The following is an 8199-nucleotide window of genomic DNA, read 5'->3' as shown; positions in this document are numbered from 1 at the left end:
TGGATTCAAACCTGCCACCTTGGGTGTACGTGGCTGGCGCCTTAGCCACTTGAGCCACAGGCGCCGAGCCATTTGATCATATTCTAAGACACCTAGATTTATCTCTACAGGCCAGCCAAGACTGGACTCCTCCACTTAAATTCCTCAAAGACCTCAAACTTAGCTTACCAAGAACAGAGCTCAAGCTCTTCTTTCTTATTTTATTTTTTTTAGAGACAGTTTCATTTTATCGCCCTCGGTAGAATGCCATGGGTGTCACAGCTCATAGCAACCTCCAACTCCTGGACTTAAGCGATTCTCTTGCCTCAGCCTCCCGAGTAGCTGGGACTACAGGTACCCGCCAGATCACCCCGCCATTTTTTTGTTGCAGTTTGGCCAGGCCGGGTTCCAACCCACCACCCTCAGTGCATGAGGCCTGTGCCCTACCCACTGAGCCACAGGCACTGCCCAGCTCTTCTTTCTTAAATCTGGTCATTTTCCAGGGCTCTCTATCTCAGAGAATGGCTCCACCATCCATCTATCCAGTCACTAAGCCACAAACTCTAGAAGCTTTGACAAAGTTCCTAAACTTCACTATCTCTAAAGAATAATTTTACTTTATAAATTATTCAATTCTGGAATATCTGTACCTCTTTTCAGCTCCTCTGATTCCACTCTGGTCTAAACTGCCATTATCATCCAAACTAGTCTCCCTACCTAGTATTCAATCATGTCCAACTCAAACAGTCTTTTTAAAAGTCAAATTTGATCATGTCAATCCCCTACTTATGATAGAGATTTAAATAAAAAAATCTTTAACAAAGCCTATAAGCCATTCCTCTCTCTCCAGCCATACTCTACCCTTCTCCCATTGTTACCAGTGCTCTAGGCTGGTTATCATTCCCTTGAACTACAAGGTCTTTACATTTATAGTCCCACTGCCTCACAGATCCTTCAATATTAGGTGAAAGATCAAATCCTCAGGTAAGTTTCCTAACCTAACATCTTCCCAAAGTCCTCCTACACATATATTTATTTCAGAGCATGAGAACTATATTAAATTGTAGTTTGTAATCAAACACTTATAACTAAAAAATTATTATGTAAACTATGTATACTGGCAATCCCCATGCTTTTTGGCACCAGGGATGAGTTTCATGGAGGACAAATTTTTCCATGAATGGGGGTGGGTGGGTCATTAGATTCTCATGAGGAGTGCACAACCTAGATCTCTTGCATGCACGGTTTACATTAGGATCCCTGCTCCTAACGCTGCCCCTGATTTAACAGGAGGTGGCGCTCAGGTGGTGATACAAGATGGGAGAGCAGCTGTAAATACAGATGACGTTTCACTGGCTTGCTTCCTGCTATGTGGGCCTCTGTGGACCATACCACTCCATAGCCTGTCCGGAGGTTGGGGAATGCAGGTATATACTATGAAAAACACTGACAGATTTTAATAAGTAAAATTTAAAAATTTACCACTTTCTGAAACAGCTAAGTTAATCTTACATTTCTTCTCCATAAAAAAAAAAGAAGTCAGTGAACTAGAGCAGCACTGTCTAACTGAAATATAAAAAAATCACATGTAATTTAAAATTTTCTAGGAGATATTTTAAAAAATAAACAGATGAAATTTAATATTTTTTATTCAACCCCAAATATCTAAAATATTATTTTAACATGTGATCAATGTAAAATATTAATATATTTTACATTAGTTTTTGAAATCTGCTATGTATTTTATACTTATAACACATCTTTAATTTGGACTAGCTTCATTTCAAGGGCCACAGTGGCTATTGGCTATTGGCCAACTCAGTTCTAGAAAATAAAACTGTATTTCTTGTACTTTAATACCTCACTAATAGAATTGGTTACTTTAAAAAGAACATGGCATTAAGCCAGTTTAACCTCATACAAACAAGGACATATAGCATGTTTCAACCCTTCAAAAACTTTAAATTATACACATATTCCACAATGCTGGAAAGCCTAAATCCAAAATAAAAATTCAAGTAATTTTTAAAAACTACATATTTACTGATCACCTGAGGAAATTACAGAGAGGTACTCAACCACTACTGAAAGGAGTGATTTTATGATAATCTCTTGGGAAGCAATAGGTTTTCTCTTTTCTTTGGTAACTCCACTTCTAGACTTGATCCTAAGGAAATGACCAAAGACAAGGTCAAAGATTTCTGTACAAACCTGTTCACTAAGATGTTTTTCTACGATAGTATAAACTGGAAAAACCCCATCAGTGAGAAAGAGTCAACAAAGATAGCTTGAAACTCACATGATGGCATTCTACACAATCATTAAAAATCATGTATGTAAGGAATAGTTAATAAACTATTATATTATAAACTATTGTTAATAATTTAACAATAGTTAAATAAAAGAAAAATCTGTGTCATATATGTATGGCACACTCACATCTCTAAAACTGAGAAGAAAAAATGTTAGCAGTTTTCTGTTTGTGCAGCATGATGACCAGTGATTCCTTTTTTCTATTATTCCTTTTTTTTTTTTTTGGTTGCAATTGTCATTGTGTTTAGCAGGCCTGGGCTGGACTTGAACCCACCAGCCTCGTTGTAGGTGGCTGGCACCCTACTCACTGAGCTACAGTGCTGAGCCCCTATTATGCCTTTTAACACATATTTATCAAGTGCTACTTTATGCCAAGTATTAAAATAGATGGGTCCTTGGGCAGCACCTGTGGCTCAAGGAGTAGGGTGCTGGCCCCATATACTGGAGGTGGCAGGTTCAAACCTGGCCCCAGCCCAAAACTGCAAAAAAACAGAACAAAACAAAAACAGATGGGTCCTGTAATCATGGGACACACCAGTAATCCTGAAATAAAAGACTATTTTTAAAAATGAAAAAAACAATTGTGTGTATATATATAGTATTTAATAAGTTACTTCATAAAAAACCCAGCGAGACTCTGTAAAGGGTAGAACTGTATAAAAGGAATCACTTCCTTAAAGAAACTTAACAATTACAAGAGTAAAAGTAATACATGGCAAAATATATACAATATAAAAGAAAATGTGGCTACCCAGATTCTAAACAAAAAGACTACATTTGATTGGAAAGAAGAAAAATGTTGAAAATGAGAAAAAGATTCATGAAGGAGAAAATCTGAAATGGAAAGGACTTAATGACAGAGGACATGGTAGGCACTGAAAATAAAGCAGGGTCCTCTGTCAAGAAACAGTAAGACATGTAATAGAGGTTGGTTAGAGCATAGACATATGAAGGGATTAGGGCATAGGCAACAAACTGGAAACACTGGCTGTAAGGACCTTGAATTTTCAGAAGGAGTTTAGCAATGGGGGAATTAGTGAAGGCTCCAATTCAAGAAACTATCCTATCACTTATCAGCTGCTACTACCAATGTGGTTCAAGCCACTACCATCTCTTTTTAGCTGCCTCACCCTAATCACCTCCTAATTGTATCTTTCTGCCTCCTGTCTTGCACTCCTCTAGCCTATTTTTTCATACAGTACCCAGACACACCATTTATTTATTTATTTAATTATTTTTCAAAACCAAGTCTCACTTTGTTACCCACAGTGGAGTACTGTTGCATCAAAGCTTACAGCACCTCAAATTCTTGGGCTCAAGTGATCCTCTTGCCTCAGCCTCCTGAGAAGCTGGGACCTACACCCGTCTACAATGCCTGGCTATTTTTAGAGACGGGGGTCTTGGCTTAGGCTCTAGCTTAGCCTGGTCTTGAACTCCTGTGCTCAGGCAATTCACCTGCCTCAGCCTCCCAGAGTGCTAGGATTACAGGCGTGAGCCACCGAACCCCAGCCTGACAGACCATTTTAAACACAAGATTATCTCACATCTTTACTCAAAAATCCAGCAATAGCTTCTCGTCTCACACAGTACAAAGCCTAAATCACTAGAATGTCTATAAAAACCCTACAACACTGCCCCCTCATCCTTTAACTCCGATCCCATTTCCTACTATTCTTCTACCTGTTCACTCTATTCTAACCACACTGGACAATTCCACAAACATTCCAGCTATGTTTCTTCCTCTACCACTCATTCCCTTATTTGCCTTCCCTCTTTCAAGTTTAAGCCTTTTCTCCCCCTACTCTATATATAACAGCAAGCCCCATCAATGTCCCTACTCCTGGCTCAAAGTAAAAAAGTTGGCACTCTTCTATGCCCTAAAAGTGACTTTATTTTTTCTGATGAGGACACTTAACATTACCTGCTATCTTACTGCTGTTTTGCTTGTCTGTCCCCAACACACAAAGAAAGGGAAACTCTATGAGGGAAGTTTTTGTTTGTTCATTTCAATATCCCCAGCACCTATAAGAGGGCCTGACCTAGAGCAGGTGCTCAATCAGTATCTGTAGTATTAATGAAAGGAAGAGGACAACATTATACTAGTAGGTATTTAATTGAAATGGTTTATGGCATACCATAAATATTTACATAACTAGAACCCATAGTGAATTTATTCTAATTTGCTGTGTAATCTGCCTCTGCTATTAACTAATATAGTGCTTGTAAATTAACCTTTAATTTATGAGCAATCTATCTTTGTGAGGCTTACCTTTAGGTTAGTTATTTGGAATAAAGGTGGTAATGACAATGACAGGATGGAATCTTAAGTCTCTATTTTCCTCCTCTTTTCACTTCTCCCAAACCAATGAACAATGATTCCCCACCCCCTTTCTCCCCACTGAATAGTTTATGACCTTTTCCTTTGCCCAGGGACTAGGTCTAATCTATGGTTCTATGAGCCCCTACCCCAGGGTAAGGCAAGAAATAAAAGCTACCAGCATGGTAAAGGGCTGTTGAGATGGCTGGCAGCAACACAGAAGAGCAAGGAAAGTTAATTCAGAAGAACCTGGAGAGGCCAATAATTCTTAATTCAATTATTTTTAACCGAGAAACTTTTTGTATTTTATAAAGGAAGTCAACAGAAAATAACTCTAAATACTTCCCTGTTTTCTTTTTAAATACACAGTGTTGATACTGTATGTTTTAAATAACCTTTGTATTATGAAGGATTTCAAGCATACCGCAAAATTTAGAAAAAAGCCTTAAGAAAAGAACAAGTACCCACCACCCAGCTGTGTTAAATCTTAATCTCTTATCAAATCTGCTTCATGTTTATTTTAAAGACAGTAAAGATGACTGTAAACCTACAGGACCCTCCCTAGATCTTTTATACCTCTCTAGTTCTCCAGAGGTAACTTTTATTCTGACTATATATATATCATTCCCATGCATATTATTGTATTTCTGCTACATATTCCACAAATTGTAGAAAATGTGTAGTGTAGTTTTGCAAGTTTTAAAACTATACAAATGTTATCTTATTTGGCTCTGTCACTTACTAGCTGTTTGACCTTAGGTAAGTTACTTAATATTGTTGTGCCTCAGTTTCCTCTGAAAAATGGAGGATAATACTACCTGTTACCCTATGGGGTTGTTGTGAGAATTAAATGAGTTAGTATACTATATATAAAACATTTTAAAAATCATTTTGCTCATAGGAAGCAGAATATATATTAGTGTTAGCAATTATCATATAATGCTACAAAAGGACTCATTTTTTTAAATCTATATACTGATGAGAAAAGATCACCAAAATTACATGTAAAATTCAAATAATGCCACATAATTTCAAAATTGCACAAAAGCCAAAAATAAAGTCTGGAAAGGTTCACTAGCCTACTTAAGGAGGAACCGAAAGTGCTTAGAGAGAAACGCCTTTATTTTTAAATTTACAAATTGTACGTAACATTAAATTAGAATATAAACATTTTACTTAAATAATTATGGTAATTTTAAAAAAGCTAAATACTTTGTGCTCTCCTTTTATGAGACAGGAGAAGTTGGGAGAGAAGGGTCAATCCTTCAATGAGATGCTATTCAAAGACTTCTTTGTTGAGGAAGGCACTTTAGATTCCACACAAAATAAAACATTATTGGGTACTCAAATTTCACTACTTTTCTGAACTTGTTTTTCACTAACTGTAAGCAGAATAAATTAAAATTTAAAGCCATGTCGTATAATAGGATTCACACAGATAATACTATTTTTATTAAGACAATTAGATTCTGCAAAATTTATCAATATAATATCTTTGTTTTGACATATGAGTATTTACATTAACAGTCTCTAGGTCAAAAGATCAAAAAACAAAACTTAAATGTCCTACATATTACGTGAATTCCAGTGAATTTCTTTCAGGAGCTTTTTAAAGATTTAAAAATACGTATGTACTTTGAAAATCAATTATATCTAGTTTGATACACAAAGGAACACTAGACCTAATGAGTATCTACTAGGTGCCATTTACTGGGCTAGACACAGAATCTTTCAATCCAAATGCCAATCTTTATGGACAAAACTTAGAAGACTACCACAGACACTCTGAACAAATATACTTCTAAAAAGTATTAAAAATGACTACAAAAGCCAACATTTAAACCAGAAAACCATACAAGATGTAGGCAACTGTGCTAATTATATCAACATAACAGTGCTGAAACATTTGCTGCCCCTAGAGATTAGCATATATGTTCATGTCTAAGAGGTTAACTGAAAACAACAACGCGATGTACCACCAAGGATAAATTCGGTGTAGTTCCCCGTACCCCCACCCCAAAAAAACGCCTAGTAGCCAGTGGAAGAAAGATTTATACCATAGGAAAAGTTCAAAAGTAAAGTTCTACTTAACTTCTCCTAAAGTGAAAACTTCGAAAAAGAACCATTACTTTTGTTCACCGCCCCCCGTAAAATATTTACATGTACGAGACAGTCACTTCCCTCAGCCCCAACAGTAGATTCAGTATAACCAAACTATAACTTGTATAAACCCACAAGAAAAAAACCTAGTGATTCCCACTACTTTCCCAATAGAGCAAGAACCCTACCAACGCTCACCCACAGTCTGCCCTTGCCTCAAGCAAAACGCAGCACCTGCCGAGCCAGGCGCTTAAGTAATAAGGGAACAACTTTTCGAACGCGATCTGGAGAGGAGACGCAGATAATTTCTTGAAGAGTCCAAGAAAGCAGCAGTAAAGATACTCTCAAAAAAGAATGCATAATCTTTGGGGCCGTCTCCTCTGCCTGTTGGAGCATTCAAAATCCATTTCCTTCAAAGACCCTGGGAAACAGCACACTCCGGTCGCGGCCGGCCTCGGGCCTCGGCAAAGCAGGCAGTGTTTACACCTGTCACGAGGGTGGAGGAGGAAGAAAGAGGAAGCCCAAGCAAAGCCCAAACTTCTCAACAGCTCCCGGGAGAAAGCAGCCAGTGTGGAGCTTTGGATAGGAGGAAGAGAAGGGACAGGGTAAGCCGGCTGGGGACGGAACGGCTCACACTTGCCCGACCGGTGTCGGGATGGCAACAAGGGGGCCGTGCGCTTCGGGCGCCGCCAGCGGTATTCTCGCACCCGCGGCAGAAGAGAGCAGATCCAGAGCCCGGAGTCCGCAGGCCCGGCTCCGTCCTCGCAGCCCCCGGCTCCGCGGCGGGCAGGTGCTCCCGGCCCGCATGAGGGTCTGGCTGGTGGGCCCGGCCCGCTCCCGGCACCGTCTTTCCCCCGCGTGGCTTGAGGAAAGGAGCGGTGGTGCTTACCTCGCTCGTTCGGGGCGGCCGCGATGGGCATGGCTCAGGGGCCCGGGGAGGAACTGGCTCCCCGGGGAAGGACCGTGTATTCCGACGCGGAAATGGTGAGAGCGGAAGGCCGGCTGCTTACAGCCCTGTCAGCGTAGCAGCGCCATGAACGCCCACCCGGAGTTTCAGCGCTGCCACGGGACCCCCATCCCACTACCCTCCGCCCTCTTCCGCCGCCGCCGCCTCCACCTCCTCCGCGGAGACCCCCCGCCCACTCCACACACTCTCCCATCATGCAGCGGGCGAACCGCTGCCGCCTATACGTCACTTCCGGGCGCAGGTGGCTAGGTCGGGACCGGGCGCTGGTGGGTGCTGGAGGGTGGGGGAGGACACTCCAGGGGGATTCGTGTCACCGAAAGCCTACCCTTGCGCAAGCGCTGTCGCGCAGAGCTTCAGCCGCCATTTTGGGTGCGGGCAAACTGCCCTTTCCTTTGACAACCTAGCGAGTCATCGAGCCGTGGAGGGATAGCTGACTTCTTGCACTTGGCGGTCGGCTGAGGCGGCGCTCCCGGCGAGGGACAGGTGCTCCTCAGCTGGTTAACGTTCAGCTCAGGACCGAGAT

At 41.0% G+C, this 8199-nt stretch overlaps 1 protein-coding gene across 3 annotated transcripts in view; it reads right to left on the bottom strand.

Annotated features, from left to right (window-relative positions):
• AFTPH (aftiphilin) overlaps window positions 1-7900 on the bottom strand; it is an 80155-nt gene extending 72255 nt beyond the window's left edge. For all 3 annotated transcript variants that reach the window (XR_002772836.1, XM_003787961.3, XM_003787960.3), the window contains exon 1: window positions 7599-7900. The gene's annotated coding sequence lies outside the window, so the exon portion shown is untranslated. The remainder of the gene's footprint in view (window positions 1-7598) is intronic.
• Between the last annotated feature and the right edge of the window lie 299 nt (window positions 7901-8199).

The sequence above is a fragment of the Otolemur garnettii genome, unplaced genomic scaffold (genome assembly GCF_000181295.1).
Source record: "Otolemur garnettii isolate 467f Iridium unplaced genomic scaffold, OtoGar3 scaffold00024, whole genome shotgun sequence".
Taxonomy (NCBI): domain Eukaryota; kingdom Metazoa; phylum Chordata; class Mammalia; order Primates; family Galagidae; genus Otolemur; species Otolemur garnettii.
This window is presented reverse-complemented; position numbering and strand designations above follow the sequence as displayed.